Source organism: Parasteatoda tepidariorum, chromosome 10 (genome assembly GCF_043381705.1).
Source record: "Parasteatoda tepidariorum isolate YZ-2023 chromosome 10, CAS_Ptep_4.0, whole genome shotgun sequence".
NCBI classification, from domain to species: Eukaryota; Metazoa; Arthropoda; class Arachnida; order Araneae; family Theridiidae; genus Parasteatoda; species Parasteatoda tepidariorum.
In genome coordinates this window covers 87,102,566-87,113,043 of record NC_092213.1, presented here as the reverse complement: position 1 = coordinate 87,113,043, position 10,478 = coordinate 87,102,566, and positions in this window count along the sequence as shown.

Sequence of the window (10,478 nt, the reverse complement as noted above, 5' to 3'; positions counted from 1 at the left end):
TAGAATGCCGGATGTTTTTAGGCAAGGTATGAAATATGAGAAGTATTACATACTTCCTCTAGGCATTGTATATAATACCTAGGCATTCTTATAGAATGACAAATGCTATTTAGGCAAAGTATGAAATAAACGTACTGATGTGGTTACTATGTAAATGATGCGCATTTCTCAAAAATAAAAATGTTATTCTGAAAAAATAATAAGAGTGCCATTAAAAATTTTGTATTCAAAATGCGTGAATGTTGTACAAAACATAATTTATGCCTTTATTATTAAGGGAAACAAAATTTTCAAAATTTTTTTAAAAAACAAAATTTTACAAAAAATTCACATTTAAGTCACAATTATTTTCAGTTTAGAAACAAATATTGCACAGAATATCCATTTCATCACCTTTACTGGCATGGCCACGGAAGATTTTATACTCTGCCGGCTTCTCATTTGGCATTCTATAGAATGCCTAGGAAATGTGTGAAATATAAATCCTTTCGTAGATTGCCGGCTAGTTTTAGGCAGTAATATACAATGCCTAGGCATTCTATAGAATGCCGGACTTCAAACTTTGCCGATAACATGCATACTCCAATAGTTTCTGAAAAACTGTATGAATCATGAAAGTGATGGCTTTACCAATTTTACCTATGAAAAAGATTTATAAACAATGTTTAAAGAATCAACACTGGTATTCCTTAGAAGGTATGAGTTATTATTATCCTTTTTTTTTGTGCAAAATAATTAAAATAAATCTCTGTTAAAATTGTAGCTCATGTTTCTCAATAAATTGTTGATATAAGTGTGACTCGTCATAAGAAAAAGATATCAATGATAAGAGACTTTTACGGAGTCATAAAAAGAAGAAACAAAAATCATGGATACGATTCTAACAATTTAATATAAGATCGACATATACTTTGAAAAAGAGCCGCGATGGCTCAGGGGACAGAGCGTTCTCCTTCCAATTCAGGCGAACCGGGTTCGAATCCCAGTCGATACGAATTCCGCATCCAGCTTGCACCAACCACAGTGCTAACGTGCAATATCCCCAGTGGTAGACGGATCATGGGTTAGAGTCCCCTTATCGTCAGGCTAACCGTGAGAGGTTCTAGTGGTCTTCCTCTCCATGTAACGCAAATGCGGGTTTGTTCCATCCACGAAGGCAAAATTTCTCCCAATACTCGATCCAGGAGTTCCCTTATCTTCTGGATTGGGTTCAAAATTTCAAGACTTCGGAGTTGAACATTAGCAGTCGTAAATCCATAAAATTGGGTCGGCTGTTCAACGACGGTTATAAGATAATATATAAAATAATTTGAAGGAAAAAACGTTTCAAATATAAAAATCCATTTTCAAATGGTATCACTAGCACGGTGAATTAACATTTAGAACAAAACATTATGAGTGAAGGAAATATATTTTACAAACTTGTTCCTTGACCGATGACCACTCGATGTCCACCCAGCTTTAGATGGATGCGTACTAGCTGGCCAGAGAAGTAAAGTCGGTGAGTGCGCAATGCTGATCCCATTCTTACCGTTGATCACGAAATGGTGGAGGCTTTACCATTTCAAAAACGTATCATAAACTAATGAATAAAAGATCCTCAAAGTGAAGTTAGTTCATGTCCCATCATGCATAGTCTAAAACAGTGGTTACCAATTGGCGGCCCGCGACGCCTTTTTTTTTGTGCCCCACGAACTAAAATACATTAGTTGTCATTTTTTTGCGAACAATTTTCGCAAAAAATCTATTTGGGTTTAAAGTACTCTTCTACCGTTGAAAAAAGCCCTAGTTTTTCAGTTTCTGTGAAATTTAACACACCAAAAGTGCAAAAAAAATTATTTCTCAGGTAAAAATCTACTTCTTATTCTAATTTGCAATTCAATACTTTTGTCTTGCACAACTTGATAAAAAAAAGCTGACAGTAATATTTAAGGTTCCTTCAAACATAAAAGAGTCCTACATAAAATTTGATAAAGTTGTGACCCGCCATTTGACTGGTGTTTTTAATTGCGGCCCCCCGGCCTCATGTAAGTTGGAAACCCCTGGTCTAAAAAATGAATATTGATTGGTTTGCAATTTGATTCAAAATGAAGCTTTTATTATGTGTTAAGTTACGTTATAGTTGTTAATATATATTTGTTAAGTTACATAATTTGTTCCACAAAACTCCAGAATGTAATTACTGTGGTGAATACCAATCTATTGATCACTTGTTAATGAATTGTTCTCAATTCCAGACACTCCGGGGAAATCACTTTAATAATATTAGTCAACACTAATGCTATGCTATCCTGACTTGCAGAAATATCATTAAAAAAAGATTATTAAACAAACTTTAGAGGATGTATTGGGGGGACGGTGGTCTTTAATGGTCTCGGAACTTGCTCGTTCCAGCTTGGGTGTCTCAATTTTATTAATCTTATAGTTTTGTAACTTTTATTATGTCTTTTATAAACTCTTCTACTTTCTCCAATTTTATTGTAATTACTTTTGTACTATTTATTATGTTATACTATGTTCTTTTGTAAATTTTACATGTTTATCTTTTAAATTGTTCTTTTAACTGACACTTTTAATATTTTGCTATTTTAATGTTTTATCATCTTACATGGTTTTTGCTGCTCTATGCCCGCCATGTTCGTGGGCTGTTTGCCATGTCTGATATATATTTTATGTTCTTTATGTTATTTATGTTATATGTATTTACTGTTCATTGGATTTTTTTTCTCGATTTTAATAAACATTTACCAGTACGCCCTAAATAAGGGCTTGTCGGGGTAAATTTATCCATTATGTGTTGAGTTATAATAATTTCTAAAAAAATTAAATGAATAATGAATCAAACGCCTTTGAGGATATTTATTAGTAGTTATTCTCACGTTTTTTAACTCTAATTCTAAGATTAATATTTCAGAATATATTTTTCTCCTTTTTAGAACTGAACTTTACATCTCGAAGACTAGCTATCTCGAATTTTTTTTAGTCTCCCTTATACATATATATATATATATATATACAGTCGGACCTCTATTTTACCAAGTCGCTGAAACCTGATCATAAGTTCGTTATATGGAAAATTCGTTAAATAGGAAATTACCTTTTTAAATACTTAAGCAACATAAGACAAGTTTTAAATTCATAAACACTAGACATAATTAAAACAGCAATGGATACACCTTTATCTTGTAAACTAGTATCTACTATATATTTAATAAATCGTAACCATATGAAAGAAATCTGCATGGAAAACAAGAATACAGCAAAACATTATCCAGTGTTACACTATCATGCTACATACATTTCCAACTAAAAAAAAAAGATAAATTTATGAATAAAATTACAGATGATTTTATTACATAAGTAATTTTGAACATATATTACCACATGAGTTCTTAGCTTTAATTACTACTGATAAAATCCGTTAATTTTGTCTGAGTCTTTCGTTTGAAATGCAAACAAAAGGGAGAGGGTTTTTACCGCTTTCTCAAAAATATTAAGTGGCTTCGAAAAACAATTCCCCCATAAAATTAATTTACAAGTTCGAAATGCTCTGAAATATTTTGGAAAATACTGAAAGTGCATCTCAAAGGAATGTTCATTAAATATATATATATATATAATATTGTTCCTCTTCCACCTCCTTAAAGAGAGCTGATAGAGTAATTTTGAGAAAACATCTATTTCAATTTTTGTGTGAGAGAGAAAGAAATGGAGTGGAATTGTCGAGATATTTCATTTTCTCTCTTCTTCATTTCTGGACAAGTGAACAAAAGAGAGTAATGTGCCCGAAAGAGATTTATTTCATTATTGTTTCCCTGCTTCATTTCACAAGAAATTTTATTACTTATTCAATAAAAGATGCCTTCAACTGTCAACTCAATCAACCTCTCACATTACTTACCTTTTTGCATGGACTCATTTGTCCTCCTCACCCACAGTTTTTTTTTCAAATAAAAATTAGATTCTTTTAGTCAAAAATTGATTTTTTTCCCTCCTTCTTGGAATGTTGCTTGGAAACAGATGACTAGGTAAATATAGTGATCATTTTCATCGTTCTATTTGGCACGACAGAGTGGACCGAGGCTGAAAATTCCTTCTGGAATACCTATTTTTACTTGAATTGCTAGTTATTCCAGCCTTTGACAGAATATTTCGTGTCTTAAGTGGGCCTTTCTGAAGTATTCGCTGGTCAGAGATACATTTTGAAACTGTATGCTGAGGTTAAAAAGGTATCTTTTTAACCTAGCATATCGTTTCAAAATGTATCTCTGGTCCGAATGAGTAAAGGGGTGACATGAACGTCATGAAGTGGTGACATGAAATAAATAAAGGGGTGACATGAACGTCGAGCAAAATGATAGATAGAATCCAACACTACGGAACAGAAGCGAAAGAAGAAGCTTTTAACGAAATATACATTTCAAAATAATGGAACTGATTGTAAAGACAATGTTTCCAGTAGATCACCACTAGCTGCATTCAGACCACTTTGATCAGCCTGCGAAGGTACCAAAGGTGCATGGTATCGGGTTCTCATTAAAATATTCTACCGTAAAAGTGCTCGTCTTCGCACGCAGGTGTAGGGCTATCAAATTGATGGGGGGGGGTAGCGTCTTCTCAATAGGGGATCAAAATTGTAATAGCCTGTAATGCTTAATGAACCCATTCTCACTAACTTTTTTTTAGTGCTGCATTACATACTAACCTCCCGCGGTTAGCCTGACGGCAAAGGGACTCTAACCCATGATCCATATAGTACCACTAAGGATATTTCACAACAGCACGGTGTTCGGTACCGAACTTGTATTAACCAGCCATGGCTGGGATTCAAACCCGATTCACCTCATTGGAAGGTGATCCACCAAGGGTCTCATTTCATAACCGTCGTTGACCAGCTAATCCAATTTTACGACTACTATTGTTGAACTCCGTAGCTTTGTGAGTTTGAATCCAATCCAGAAGAGCTCCAGTATTAGGAGAAAGTTTGATGGAACTAATCCGCATTTGCGTTACACAGAGTGGAAGACCACGAGAACCTCCCACGGTTAGTCTGACGATAAAGGGACTCTAAACCATGATCCGTCTGCCGCTGAGAATATTTCCCGTTAGCACTGTGTTCGGTGCAAGCCGGATTCGTATCGACCAGCCATCGTTGGGATTCTAACCTGGTTCAACTCAATGGAAGGCGAACGCACTATCCCCATGAGCTATCGCGGCTCTATCGCTCTCATTTTATTTTATTTTATAACCGTCGTTGAACAGCCGACCCAATTTTACGGGTTTACGACTACTAATGTTCAACACTGAACCAATCCAGAAGACAAGGAAACTCCTGGATCAGTACCCCTAGAGGCATGATTTGTTATGGGAACATGGAGGACTTTGAGACTCGACAGATTTAACGTGCATCAGTCTCCATTTACTACACGGGGAGTCTTCGGCCGGCGAGGAAGGAACTCACGACCTCTTGCTGGATGGAGTTTATAAAGGACATTCAGTTTCATACATGTAGATGATGACCTCTCTGGTCGAACGACATCACCCCACCATTACGCTCTGTCTTTCGGTGAATTGTTCTTCTGAAAGCTGTAATTAATCACAAGTCTGAATTTGTACCAGTAAATAAAACATTGAATACTTTGGTGAAAGTTGTTGTTCATTTACGTCGCACTAGAGCTGCAGCACAATGGGCTATTGGGGACGGTGTGGGAAACATCCCTGAAGATGACATGCCATCACAATTTTGATTCTCTGCAGAAGGGATGGCACCCCCGCTTCGGTAACCCGTCGACCTGCACGTGAAGTCGAGCACACTTTGGTGAAAGAAAGACTTATTAATACATTTTTGTTTTCTGAATGCAATTTGGGAGAAGACAAAGTTTTGGAATGTTTTAGTAATGATATTCACTAAAACATTTCAATTGGCGGCCATTTTTCTTTTATTTAAGACATCTGTTACAGTGGATAGTAAAACACCTCGATTCATAGGTACACAGTTTCTATTTTTTTACTTATTTATTTTATTTTTATTTATTTATTTTTGTTATTAATATTTTTTCCCTTTTTCAGTAGGAGAATGTGTTCTAAACTTTGCTTAATGTATTACAGTCTACTCTCGATATCTCGAACTCCGATATCTGGAAAACCTTGCTATATCAAAAAAATATATTTATCCCCCTTGGCATTATATACTTTCCTCATATTAATTTAAATTCTCGTGTCGAAGAGTTTCTTCCCAAAACCTTATTATGTCGAAATGTTTTCGAATAAGAAAATTATTTTTTTCCGAAAAATTACAATGCAAGTTTGTTGTAAATCAACTCATTAGTGCCTAATTACTTTTGTCTTACTTATAAAACCTAAATTATCATTGATGTATTTAAACTTATAAGCAACTATCATTGCATACGTATTTAGCAGTAGTTTTTCTCATGTTTTATAACTCTAATTCTTAGATTAATATTTTAGAGTATATTTTTCTACTTTTTGGAACATATTTAGTTCTGAACTTCTTATCTCGAAAACTAGCTATGTCGAAATTTTTTTAGCTTCCCTTCAACTTTGAGATATCGTGAGTTTACTACTGTATCATGATAGTTTTATTATTTACATATTATATATCCATATACATAATATATCTATAACATTAGTTGTGTTTGCTTTTGAACAAATGTTATTTATTTAATTAAAGTTATTTCATTTGTACCAAATTTATTGATTTGCACTTGAAATAAACCCCGGGCAAAAGGAATATATAATAAAAATATGAAATGCGATATTTTTTTTTATTAAGATAGAATACTTCAATAAAAGTAGTCTTCTGAAAAATAATACAAATAAAATAAACCACACTTTAAGTTCTTTGAATTCGAAGTAAAGTTTTCTGTTTTTTTACAACTACATATGCTGTTTCGTAGAAAAGAATTGGCTTGTTTTAAAAACGGATAAATATTTTTTTTTTTCAATTGATCACAAACGACTTTCCTTTTTAAAAGAACTGTGGTTTTTCTTCAGGATGAGAACGTAAAAAGCTGTTAAAGTACAAAGATTATTTAATATCACGAAGAAGAAAAATGGAGTTTCAGGCAATTTTATTCAACAGTTCTTAAAATAAAAAGATGGAAACAAACCAATTTCTATTTAATAACACACTCTACGGTTTTCTTTCTACGAATTTCAAGCATCTGTACGAAATAGTTAAGACTATTAAATGCAGCAGAAATTATGAAATAAATCTTAAATTACGATGATAATTTCTGTTCAAGAGAGATTTTTTTTGAAGCGACGGAGTTTTAATTGGTTTGGTAATTAAAACGTTACAAATTCAGCTGTAAAATCGAGGGGGAAAAAAGCTTGATGGAATTTTTACTTTTAAATATCCAGTACGATTAGAAACACTGTTTTATTGTCAAAAGAAAGCGTGTTTGCCATGAATAGATTTCTGAATTTCTTCATGATGCCACCTCTCTTAATATCTTCAATAAAGTGAAGCAGCTTCTAAGAGGGAGGATATCCATATATATGTTACCGGCAAAGAATGAGATGCCGGCATTATATACATAATGCCTGAAACTAGCCGGCAAAGTATGAAATGATTTCACACATTGCCTAGGCATTATATATAATGCCGGATGCTATTTAGGCAAAGTATGAAGTAAACGTCCTGATGAGGTTATTATGTAAATGATGTGCATGTTACTGTGAATGACCGAAATCGGACTTTCACCGGTGAATGTTGACAATCACATACTCGCTTTGGTGAATGTTCGAAATATTTATTGCATCCGATTTGATATTCATTTATTCGTGGGCATAATTACATTTATTCGATATTTTAATACTTACTGATGATAGATTAGAAGAAACATCAGTGTTTGGAGACAAATGTGTACCTTGCAGCGGCACTTAACTAGATCTAGTATGACTAGACCTTTGGTAAATGTCCGAAATATATACTAGGTCTAGTTCAGTGCAATTGCTAGGTATACCCTACACTGATGTATCTTCTAATCTATCGTCAGTAAGTATTAAAATATCGAATAAATGTAATTATGCCCACGAACAAATTAATATCAAATCGGATGCAATAAATATTTCGAACATTCACCAAAGCGAGTATGTGATTGTCAACATTCACCGGTGAAAGTCCGATTTCGGTCATTCACAGTAACATGCACATCATTTACATAATAACCTCATCAGGACGTTTACTTCATACTTTGCCTAAATAGCATCCGGCATTATATATAATGCCTAGGCAATGTGTGAAATCATTTCATACTTTGCCGGCTAGTTTCAGGCATTATGTATATAATGCCGGCATCTCATTCTTTGCCGGTAACATATATATGGATATCCTCCCTCTTAGAAGCTGCTTCACTTTATTGAAGATATTAAGAGAGGTGGCATCATGAAGAAATTCAGAAATCTATTCATGGCAAACACGCTTTCTTTTGACAATAAAACAGTGTTTCTAATCGTACTGGATATTTAAAAGTAAAAATTCCATCAAGCATTTTTCCCCCCCCCCTCGATTTTACAGCTGAATTTGTAACGTTTTAATTACCAAACCAATTCAGAAAAATCTCTCTTGAACAGAAATTATCATCGTAATTTAAGATTTATTTCATAATTTCTGCTGCATTTAATAGTCTTAACTATTTCGTACAGATGCTTGAAATTCGTAGAAAGAAAACCATAGAGTGTGTTATTAAATAGAAATTGGTTTGTTTCCATCTTTTTATTTTAAGAACTGTTGAATAAAATTGCCTGAAACTCCATTTTTCTTCTTCGTGATATTAAATAATCTTTGTACTTTAACAGCTTTTTACGTTCTCATCCTGAAGAAAAACCACAGTTCTTTTAAAAAGGAAAGTCGTTTGTGATCAATTGAAAAAAAAAATATTTATCCGTTTTTAAAACAAGCCAATTATTTTCTACGAAACAGCATATGTAGTTGTAAAAAAACAGAAAACTTTACTTCGAATTCAAAGAACTTAAAGTGTGGTTTATTTTATTTGTATTATTTTTCANATTTAAATTAAGACTAATTCAATCTCATTTATTCTACGTTTTTCTTTAGTAAAAGTTTAACATCACTCAATGATACTTGTGGAAAATTAAAAAAATAAATGAATGAAATTATTTTATATGAATAAATTTTTATGCTGTTATCTCATTAGTTTATAATATGAATTTTAGATGAGATTCAATTAAAATCTTTTGCCATTACAAAGAGATGTTGATTTCATAAATAAATTTATATTCTAGATGTTTATGTTAATTTTCACTCTTTATCTCAATTTTTTGAGAGATAAGTGCTTCAGTGATGAAAGCTATGACACCTATTTAATGACGTGAGGTTAATTAAAATTCATTAGAATTAAGAGCATCATTTAAATTCAAATTTTTTAAATTAAGACCATTCATTTATTTTTAATTATTATTTGCTGAAATAAAATACTTTGTATTCAAGATGATCGTTATTTATGATGAAGAGTCAAAATCTTTTATTAGTATGAAGAGTGTCATTTTGAAGCTTTAATGTTAAATGATTTGAAAAAAATTATAGTAGGCTGTCAAACACGCTTTTTTGAAAACTAGCTCAAAGAAATTGATGAAGTATTTTTTTGATTATTAAAAAAAAACTTTTAAGATTTTTATAGAAAAATAATTTTGGCCTCTACAAAATATAAAATATTTACCAATATTTATGTGCTAGTAGATATTAAATCAACATACTCAAAATAATAACCAAGTTTTAATTTCATAGGTTTATTAGAAGTCGAGAATTGGGAAAAACAGATTTAAAGACAAAACTTTGAAACTTTAAACAATATTATACGCTACAATTTTACAGAGGAAAATGGGTGTTTTATTTTCTATTTTCATTTAGTGTTTTTCAGTATTTTTCAGGGCTCGAAAAACCACCCGTCCGCCCGTCATGGGCGGTCAAAAATTCCCTGCGGACAACAAATATCTCGAATCCGACGTCCGCGCGGGCGGCCATTTTCCCTTTAATATTCGTGATACATTTTTAATTTTTGTTATCTTACAAGAGTCTAGCGCCTCACTTTTAAAATGACCCTCTAATCTAGAAATACAGCAACATACTGCGCTTGGTGGAATTGATGTTTTCTCTGTCTGGGAGTACTGCAGCGGTTGAAAGAGGCTTTTCAGCAATGAGCTTACAAAAAAACACATTACGTACTGGTTTTAACAAGAAGCGTTAAACACAATTATGAACATCCACCTAAATGGAAAACCCCTTTCAGATTTCTGTGCACAAATCTCTGTAAATCATTGGCTTGATTGTGGAACTGGCAAGCATCATATTTGTTTCATTTAAAAAACGAAGTACCCTCGGATAAATTGACATTCCAGATAACTTGACCTTTGTCATTTAAATTATTTCATAAAAGAAATTCTAGGTTACTATTAGTAACCTAGTATTTCTTTTATTACTGTATAATGTAATC